Source organism: Centruroides sculpturatus, unplaced genomic scaffold (genome assembly GCF_000671375.1).
Source record: "Centruroides sculpturatus isolate CEXI.00-Female unplaced genomic scaffold, Cexi_2.0 scaffold1576, whole genome shotgun sequence".
NCBI lineage: Eukaryota > Metazoa > Arthropoda > Arachnida > Scorpiones > Buthidae > Centruroides > Centruroides sculpturatus.
This window is the reverse complement of record NW_019385725.1, coordinates 44,435-55,031: the sequence shown is the minus strand read 5'-3', so window position 1 is coordinate 55,031 and position 10,597 is coordinate 44,435. Positions and strand designations below refer to the sequence as shown.

Below are 10,597 nucleotides of genomic sequence, written 5' to 3'. Positions count from 1 at the left end.
TTGTATTTAACTTACATATACAAACATTAGTTTACACAACAAATTAATAGGATAGGTATGTATTAATATACAGTACATAATGTGTTTATGATAGGAATAAGATTAAAATATCGAATTGCAAAATTAAAACTTTGATTGATTTTGTAAGTTGAGAATGCCACTGAATTTTTCACAACAAAAAAACCTATCAGCTATGAAATTAAGAAATGACGAGAAAACATATTTTGAATATATGCATGCACTTTATAAACCATTTATAATTTCATATGTAAAGTCATAATGTACTAAGTTATTTAACTGAAATAACTTAGTACATTATGACTTTGCAATAGTGTTTCATTTTGTTTTGATGAAATTAAGGACAGACTAGAAAACTCAGAAAAGTTTCCACAGTTAGTCCAGACTTATATGAACATTAAGTCTATTAGTTTTTCTTGCTTATTTACTAAATATATTAAATATAAAAAAATAAATATAAATATAAAAAACTGCTTATATTGCTGTTCAATGGATTCCTTCAATTATATCTAGGGTTTTAATTTGTAGAAGTAAGACATGCCATTTGAAGTCTTGAAATTGCAATATCTGCCTAAAACATAGCTATTTTATTTCTCTAATCTGACTGGCAGATTTTCTCTACCCGTAGATTAAAAAATCTAGCAATATGTGGCTTACTTTTCCTAGCTTTTATGAGATTTTATTTTAAAAATAACTTTTGTATTTTTAATCAAAAATAAATTTTATACATTTTTAATTTTTATACAATAACAAAAGACTTAATTTTAATGGTGGAGATGAATTTTATAAAAAAAAATTAAATGCTAACAAAATCATTAAGTCCGATTGTATGCGAGATATGACATGTAATCACCCGCTATCTCTCCATCCTCTTGATCTTTCACAATCAAAATTTAATTGCATCAATGCCCCTTATATACAAGCTATCATGCCAAAATTCGTTTCTTAATCTTCACCCATCCTAATATTAAACAAAATAGATGCCAACACGCACATATCCATGGAATTTTTTTGACTGGTTAGGGGTCTTTTTACCCTTTCCACCCTATGGACATTAAGAGAGCCTCTTTTAGCAAGTCCATTATGGGTTCGGCCAGGCCCACAATAGTGCGGCCTGGTGGTGAGGGACAGGGCCCAACATATCCGGATAGACAACCCCCCCAAAAAATTCCTGGGGAATTTTCGACCTATTCAGATTCGATCCTGGGTCCCCTAGAGCGGCAAGCTGCCACTTTTACCGCTCGGCCATCCAGCCTGGTTCAGGGGATGTCAAAACATGGAATTTGCAAAAAACTCAGAGGGTCAAATTTGACATGATTCCAATACTTTCCTTTTGTTATGTGTACAGAACAGCCAGGAAAGTAAAGAGCATCTGAAGGTGGCCAATCAGTGGCCAAGTGGTTTTGTTCCATAAACACTGGGAGTTAGATTGTGGGTTCGTGCCTCGCCAGGATGGGCTGGCCATGTGGAGTTTTCTAGCTTTTCTCCACCTCTGTAACGCCTGAACCAGTTACCCTTAAAAAGACCTCCCGGAAGGCATTCCCTACAGATCGCCCAAGTGTTGCATTGCCATAACTTAATAAACAGCATCTGAAGGAATAATTCGCATCGTTTCGGAAAGTTTGTGCTACAATCTATTCATAATGTGTAAAAAAGTTGAGAAAAAAATTTTCAGATTTATTGTTGGGGTTGTTAACCTTTAACGTGTCCATCATCATTATGTAGTTATGTAAAGAACAATACGATTTTGTGCTTATATGTCACAATGTTGGGCTGCAATTTTATATTTTTTATTTATTTAATTTAAAATATATGCTCTTCACTTCAAATTAGTAGTGTCTTCCCTTGTACATTATACTTTTCCTGTTAGCAACAAAGTCATGCCATCATCTACTTAACTCCCTTCAGGAGAAAATTGTTGAATTGAAATAATGTGACTTCCAATTTGCGTCGGAAGTTTATATACAGTTAATCGGGGCCTCCTACACCTAAGGTTTCCATATCTAGTCTCGTATTTCATCTAACTAACTCCGTTCTCGAGATTGAGGAAAGACGGACTGACGACAGCGGAAATTTATAGGTCTACAATTTTTTCAAATGCAGCCCAATAACAATTTTGTAAAGAAAACAGTCATTTTGAAATTTCAAAAATAATAATAATAATAATGGATAAGAAGAATCAACTTTTGAGATAACCAGAAAAACTGGACACATCAGGCTTATAAATGTTTTTTACAGATCAATTCTATCACGTGTAGTTCTAAAACTAATATTTAAAAGAACAAATGTTTGCACAATATTTAATTTGCACAAAAATAAATACTAATAATACTTTAATTGTTAAAAATATTTTAATTTCGGCCCTAAATATTTCTTACGACTGTAGATTGTGTGGAAATTTCCCAGGATTCAAAATTTTAATTGTCAGATTATCCAGTATAGATTGCAGTAGCATACGGTGACATTTGATGATAGGGATACTGTGCCTGCCCACGATAGAATTATTGTAAGCGTGATACGATATTTTGGTGTGTAGCGTCCATCAGCTAAACCTCGTGAAGTTGGTGCTCTGTAAAGCGCTTGCACGAATGCCTGTAATCTGGCTGCTTTACACCATTCAAATATTTTTGTCCCGTATTCGACAATACAGCGCTTCCATTGGGAATGTGCATATGCGAATTTATATTCGAATATACAATAGCAATCTTATCATTTTTTTCACATGTATGGAAATTTATGGTAAGATACATAATGCGGGAATAATAAATTATTAATTTTAAATAATTCAAAGTACAGTAGGTTAAAATATGAAAATAGTCGCGTAATATGTATTTATATTTCAGAAAATTCAAGGGATGCGGCGCTTCCACAGCTTCATGGACGGCACGTTACTGATGGATTGATCTGAGCATAAATTATAATTTGAAATTCCAAAGTTCTTTAGGCCGTGAACATACTATTAAAAATAGTATGTTCTTTTATTGACAGAGGATTGATTGGCTTAACTTGAAACGCATAGGATTAAGAGTTACGTTGTTTTGTTATCAGGGTAAACATTTATGGACATCCTGTATTTTAAAGCTAGTTTTAATATTTTGAAACGTCAAGAATAACAACGAAAACAACTTTAAAACATTTACAGAACAAGTGGGACACAGAATAATGAAATTATTCAGACTGATTTACTAAAAACTACTGTGTTCAAATTCTGACTAATGAAAATCTGTCATTGTATGAACACAATAAGTGTTGAAGTAGAAAAATCCGACGTGCACATTGTAATTGAAGTGCAAAAATACAAGCTGCGTATTCCATCAACATGTGGATCAGCTTACATCGAAATATTGGAGTCATCCATAACTATTGCGCCAAGAGAGTTTTCCCTGCTTTTTGGATTTAAGTTTGGGTTTGATTTAAAATACCGCCTTGCGAAGTGCTATATATTTTAATTTTCTTTCAAGTTTTTGTTACATAAAAGAATTATCTGTAAATTGCAATTTGTAATTGAAAATGAGATGTACTCAAGATTAAATTTTTAATCGTAAAATTAACCATGGTTAAATTTTTTTGTTGTCCGACATCCTGAAGTTTTTTGTGTAATATTCAGAAATATTATTAAAAATAAGGAGTGACTATTTTTTTTTTTATATTAGTTTTCCCATAAGGCAAACACAATATTTGGCTAATGCTTTTCATCTTTCATAAGGTCATACGATGGTTCAATACTTTCTTGTTTTTTCCTGTTTACGAATAAATTTTTTCTAGATATTTTCAGATTACTCTATCGTTATTATTTGCCGATTGCATTTAGATATTTATTAGAACATTTCAGTACTTTCTGCTATTTTCAGAAGTTTTAGATGCAATTATTAAAAAGAAATAATTGCTAGATTTTGATAAAATTCTAATACAATACTGTATATAAAAACAACAAACATAATCATAAATGCCACGAAGCATGAATTGAATATAGAGCTGATAAAATTAATTTTTCTTGTAGTGTTCTAAAAAAGTGTTTTAAACATTAAAAAAATCATGGTTATGGGCACATCAAATAGCGTACGTTTAAAACGCAATGATGCACATATTAAAAAATTATTTAATTGTTTTTAATACTGTTACCTTATACGATTATCGACCGATTGATGCGTCACGTTTATTTTAAAACGTGTCATTTAGCAACGTTTGATAGTCGCAATAAATTTGTTGTGACGATGAATTAGTTGCTATACGACTTAAAACTAATTGCGTGACTGTAATTGCTTTTGTTTACGAAGAAGTTGCCATAGAATTTGACGGAATGCGTGTGTAACGCGTCGTTTTTGAATGATTTTTTAATGAGATTTCAGTTTCAGACATCGTCTTACTTATCCAAAAATAAAAATCTCAATACATTTTTTACTGAAATTGATTTTTATTCACTAATCTTTATAGATACATTTAATTATTTTTACAGATTATACTGAAAGATGGCAACAATGCAGCTAAGTGTTTCTAAGGCCTGTAGGCGCCATCTTGAGGTTCTGTTACTATACATTCTTTATATATAACAAATCAGATTCTGGCAACTCTGTCTCTGATTACGTCACTGCGGGTATTCCAAACACGCAGCAAATACTGGTTTTTTGATGTTTCGTTTTCGATGTTACCAACGGAAACAAATAAGAATGTATATTCTCTCCAATTGGATCTGTAAAATCACGTGATTTCATAATCTCGTGGGCATTGTTTTCAATAACAGAAATACCTTTAACTCTTGCCGATATTGCTTTAGAAACATTACAGCGCTCAATTTACGGTAAGTATTTTTTCCAAATGAAATTTTCGCCAATTTAGAAATATAAGATATTCTTTTTCAGATTGTTGCAAGAGAAATTCATAGGAAGCAAGCAAAAATGTATCTGTCACCATCTGCCCCTACTCTCTCTCCCTCGCCTCTGACGTTGCCTACCACCCCCAACCGAGACCAATTGGTCGGTAAGTCAAACGTTTATTGTTGGCATTTATTGCAGTTATGATATAGTCATTTCGTTTGCTGGACGAAAATGAATTTCATTAGAATCATGCTTACAGATATTTCTCATCACACATCACAATGAAGGATTTCACAAACCCTAGTTTAATTTCCGATATTAAAAATATTCTATTCGGTTTTGATGGAAACATAACAGCAATACCATTTTACTTAAAACGCAGACAATCATATAAATTAATGTAGCTGAAAAACACTTCCACTTAGTTACTGGGATATATTAAAAACATAACGTGACCTTGATCTTGTTTGGAAAGGACCGTTTATTAATTACGTGTACAGTTTTCAAGTCATTTTTAACTCCCTCTCTTTCCTGTTCCAATGATGTACTTTTGACAAATCTCTTTTAATTACGTGCAAGTTAGTTCATGGACCTTCCTGACATTGAAGAAATGACTTTAAAAAGCTCTGCAAATATTTTCTACCTGATAGCTTTTCACATGACTAATTATTAGGCTTATAAGAACAAATTCGAATGCCTCTAACACCATTAAAAATGTACACGTAGACAATGCCTTAACCACTGCCTTTTCATCGTGTACAATGATGTACTTTTTGCAACCCCTTCCAATCTTAATTCTACACGTAATTAATACACGTTTTGAAAAGTGCATTTAAAAATCTAATGGAAAAATTTTATAGCCAACAGGAAATTTAATTAGCCAAGGAGATAGTAATCATTAGGTGATGTATTTCAACTGTTTTCATACCAAGAACAACCAAAAGGAATATAAAATGTTTAGTGGTTCATTTGTGCATTGTGGTGGTTTCTGTTTTCGGAAACCACAATGTACAAATGTCCTCCTGAATGAAACTTTCATCCACGATAGGATTTTTAGCAGGAAAAAATTCTCTGGGCTTGCTTAGCATGCGCCCGCATGCCTAAGAGACAGTTTTGACTGTCAATATACTTTTTATATGAGAACAAATATACCAATAATAATTTATTCTAACGTGTATACTCTTTTAACATTTGTGTTTGCTTTCTCATTGACAGCTAGCGGCTAGCCGTTTTAAGTTCGTGCCATGCTTGCGGGAACTCGATCGCTTGCTCGTGTGGAGGTTTGCCGCAGCAAACAAATGAGCGCGCATGATGCCATTCAAAGCATTTAACACGGCCAGATTGTATCGAAAGCTTGCGGTAACCAGTCAGCATACATGTATTGTGTACAGGAGCGGATCTAAATAGAGATTAATAGGGCTTAATCCCTGGACCTCCAGTGTCAAGGGCCCACAAAATTTGAATTATTATCATAAATTTTTAATATTTTNTTTAAGTAACCCAAATTTAGTATTGAATTAATTTAGAGAAAGAATAAGTGAAACATTTCTATCACATGTGTGTCATTTTTTAAGTAGGCTTGTTTTCCTAGTATCCATTCTCTCTCAATGCACTCAAAAGTATTTTTCAACAAAAATTAGAATTAATCAGTAAGTCTGGTGATAGAAAAAAGTTTTTCCAGGCATAATTAAATCTCTCCTAACCTATCTTTCAAAAATTCTTAAGAATAATTATGGATTCTAAAATCTGATAGTGAGATATGAAATTTATTTAACTTTATTATTTTCTATTGATGATTTTAATTTTTTTCTCTTGTCTATTATTTTAAGTTTTTTGAAGAATAATCTATAAATATAGTCCTTTAAATTTAAATTTAATTCTTCTCAGTACAGCACAGTTAAGTAGTATTAAATTAAAAAACATTAATTTAAAAAATTAATTAAAAATGCCAGGATGAATTAATACATTTTTGTGATATTTTTGTGAATTAAATTTGTAGTATTAAATTATTATAACTGCTTGATTAGCCACTCTCTCCAGCATGTAGAACAATATCTTATTACTGTACAAGGTAAGGTTTTCAATAGTTCTTTCAAGCTCATATCTTTTCTATTTTATTGAATCTATTTGTCAGTTCTTTCCTTTGGGAAGCCACACTCAATCAGTAGATACTTGATTAATTAGGGATGTGCATTTCAGGTTTACTATTTGGCCTCTTCAGACTCTTATAACAAAAAAAAGAAAAAGAAAAAACTAGTGAAAGTCTATGAAACTTGGCACTATTATGATACTAATAATAAAACAATACTATTGAAGTTCTGGCTACCAAAAAATATTTAATCAAATGTTTTTGACCTTCACTTAGTTCATTCTTAGCTGTCAGAGCAAATGGAATAGAATTTTTTAAATTTAAAAATTACAAATTTAAATTTGAAAAATAAAATAAAAAATATTTAAACACTGTTTTATAATTATTTTTATTTAATTTCACAAAAGTATTGATCTGTGAGGTATTGGAAGGGGGAAAAATTATTTATTGTGACGTTGTCACAATGCCAGGTTGCAACTTTTAATAATAATTTTTTTATTTATTTAATTTAAAATATATACTCTTCACCCCAAATTAATACTGTCTTGTCCTTTATGTAATACTTTCCCTGTTAGCAAGCCACTGTACTGTACATCATACTTTTCCTATTAGCAGCAGAGTCATGATGATCATCTCTCTAATTCCTGTTAGGGAAAATTTTTAAAATTGAAATAATGTGACTTTTGTATCAGAAGTTCGTATATAGTTAATAGGGGCCTCCTGCCCCTATGGTTTCCTGGTCTCTGCTTTCACCTATCTAACTCCATTCTTGAAATTAAGGAAGGACAGATGGATGACAGTGGGAATTTATAGGCATATAAATAATAATATGCAAAAAAATTTTGTTTATATAAATATTCAAATTTAAATAAAAGTACATAAAGTAAAAACCAAAATAAAGAAATTTCAAATGTCTTTAAAATAGAAAGGAGCAAAGAAGAAAATATAACTGTACTACAGTAATTGATCTTAAACATTAGGAAATAACTTAAAATTGACCAAATTTAGCTTTTTTTTTTTTAAGATTGATGATATAGAGGATATCACACTTAGATGCTAACCAAACCCATGTTCTGCCTAAACCTAGAAATGCATATGTGATTTTCTGTTGTAACAAATGAAAAACTATAATCATGGAAAAATAACAATAGGTGTACACTGTGATATATTTATCAAAATTTTGACAAGTTAATGACTCGGATTTCATAGAAACTATGTTTGTAGTAACTTTATTATTACAAATGAAATACTACTATACTATACTGAAAAGTTGACAGTGTGTGCACATTCATGCCTTTCCATATCACTCAGTTCAATTTGTAACAATTGCAATGTAAAAGTAGGTCTGGTTGTATATTTTTAATCACAATTATTTGGCATAAATTGTATGAATTCATATTAAAAACTGTTTCATTTTTGCAATTAAACAATTGCATTACAGAAAACTATGTGCATTTCTAGGTTAACATATATGCATCAAGTTTATTTATTACTGAGTTTGTCCACAGCTGTGAATATATAATTGTTCTAGGAACCTGAGTGGAAGATTAGATTTATTTTTCAAAATAGACTTGTCCCCTACTTTCTTCTGTCTGAAGCCCATTAAATTAATGATTAAGGTTTAAATCTTTATGCAATTAGTAAAAACTGAGAAATGCTCATTTATTCTCTTATTGACAGATCTGAATGAAGAGCCTATATAATAGTCTGTCTTTGAATAATTTCACCATAAAGGCAATATTGGAGTATATATCTGGTACTGATGGGACAATTAATCAGAATTGAGAAAATCTCATTATGATTTCTGATTCTTAAACACGATTTTCCACATTTTATAAGAAAATTAATTTAAGTCAAAGATTAAAAATTTTTTAAATTATGATATTAACAATTAAATATTAGTTTATTAGAAACTTCCATGTTCACAAAGCAGAGATGATGCAACACCCCTATAAAGTATGAGAATGTGATAAAATGATGTCATTCTGCTATACTTAATGAACACTAGATTCTGTATGGAAGAACTTAAATCAGGCTTAATACATCTGAGTAGACCTAAATTATAAATAAAGTGCAGTTAGTGTAACACACAATTTTTTATCTTAATATTTCCCACTTAAAAAAAAATTTGAAATGTTTCCCTTTATAATTATAACTTCAAAAAGTAATTGGTATACCAAGTAATTAAACTTTTACCTATTTGAACATTATCAAAATTTAGTCAAATTAATCTACAAAAGAGAATTATTTGTTAAATTTCAATTTTGTGATATGAAAACAAACATTTGAATTCATTGTTTCTAAAAAGACTATTTCTGACCTTCCTCAATTATTCTCCACCTCTTTAAGTTTGAGATCAGCCTTTTATCACTTAAACTGCAAAAACAAGTTATTTCAATTAATTATTATTTTTTAAATTTTCTATTACAACATTAATTTTGATCACTGTATTATTTATAAAAGTTTTAATGAATTATATACATCTGTAAATAGTTTATTATTGGAAAAAATAACAATAACTAAAGATTTTCTATATTTTTGAAATTGTATTGTAACAGATACATCTTTTGAAGTAGAAATATATATTAACTTTGTAAAACTAAATATTAAAGAAAATGTTTGATATTTCATGGAAATTGTGCAGTATGGCTATAGAATGTGTGTACAGTGTCACTGTACTGTACATCTGTTATTTTCTTTAATGGCATCACTCCATCTCATGAATATTTAAATTAATAAATCCGTGTTCATCTCTTTCTTTATTAAAACATTTTTCTATTGATGCGTATTGTTAACAAAAAACTTGTTTTCACAGGGAAAGTGGACGAACTGCGTCGACAACATGAGCAAGATATGCAGGAGCTTCATCGCAGTAGGAGTATGAGAAAGGAGAGGATGAATCAAGGACTTCAGGAGAAGTTGCAGCAGCGAAGAAGTCGACGTAACAAAACCGACGACGAATGAATTTCTTCAAAACTTTTTCCTTTTTCTTTCTCACTCTTTCTCCTTTAAACACTTGCAAATTCGATTAAACTCGAATTTTTGACACTTATCAAGAGAATATTTTCCCTTCGACCTACAGTATAACCCTTTATAGTTTTTATTTATATTAAAACATGAAAAATTCTTTGAAACTTATTAAAATTTAATTAACATAACATATTCCATGAATATTTCAATAAACAGATACGATTTAATAATGTAAAATTCTATTATAATAAATATACTTACTTTTTATGTGTTATGTTTATGAGCAGAGTGTGGCTTGATTTATTATAAATTTAAATCGTTTTGTATATTCAATAATATAATTTCTACTATTTAATTCACGTCTTTTTATTCCATGTTTGCACATCTTATATCAAGGGAGAAAAACCATTAAAAATAAATTTAAATGTAATAAAATGCGAAGAGATAAACTAACAAATAATTTTTCGAATTCTCACATTTTTATCTCCTTTGCTTTTCCGATAGTGTTAGATTGAAACAAATACAGTAATACCCCGAACTTACGCGATAGGTGGGACCGAGCGATAACCGCGTAAGTCGGGGTATTACTGTATACATGTATCTTTCTCGTTTTATTTGTCAATGATTGAAATGATAACTCAGGAAAACAATTCTTCAAGTTAAGTCACAATATTTCCATTATATTTGTAGATGACGAATGATTCTG

The 10,597-nt window shown here is 30.4% G+C and overlaps 1 long non-coding RNA gene across 1 annotated transcript; it reads left to right on the top strand.

The window, feature by feature from the left end:
- The first annotated feature begins 4,709 nt into the window (after positions 1 to 4,709).
- Positions 4,710 to 10,080, top strand: LOC111641568. The gene is made up of 3 exons (XR_002759429.1): positions 4,710 to 4,816; positions 4,878 to 4,995; positions 9,737 to 10,080. It is a non-coding gene; the product is annotated as an uncharacterized LOC111641568 (long non-coding RNA).
- Positions 10,081 to 10,597: the final 517 nt, after the last annotated feature.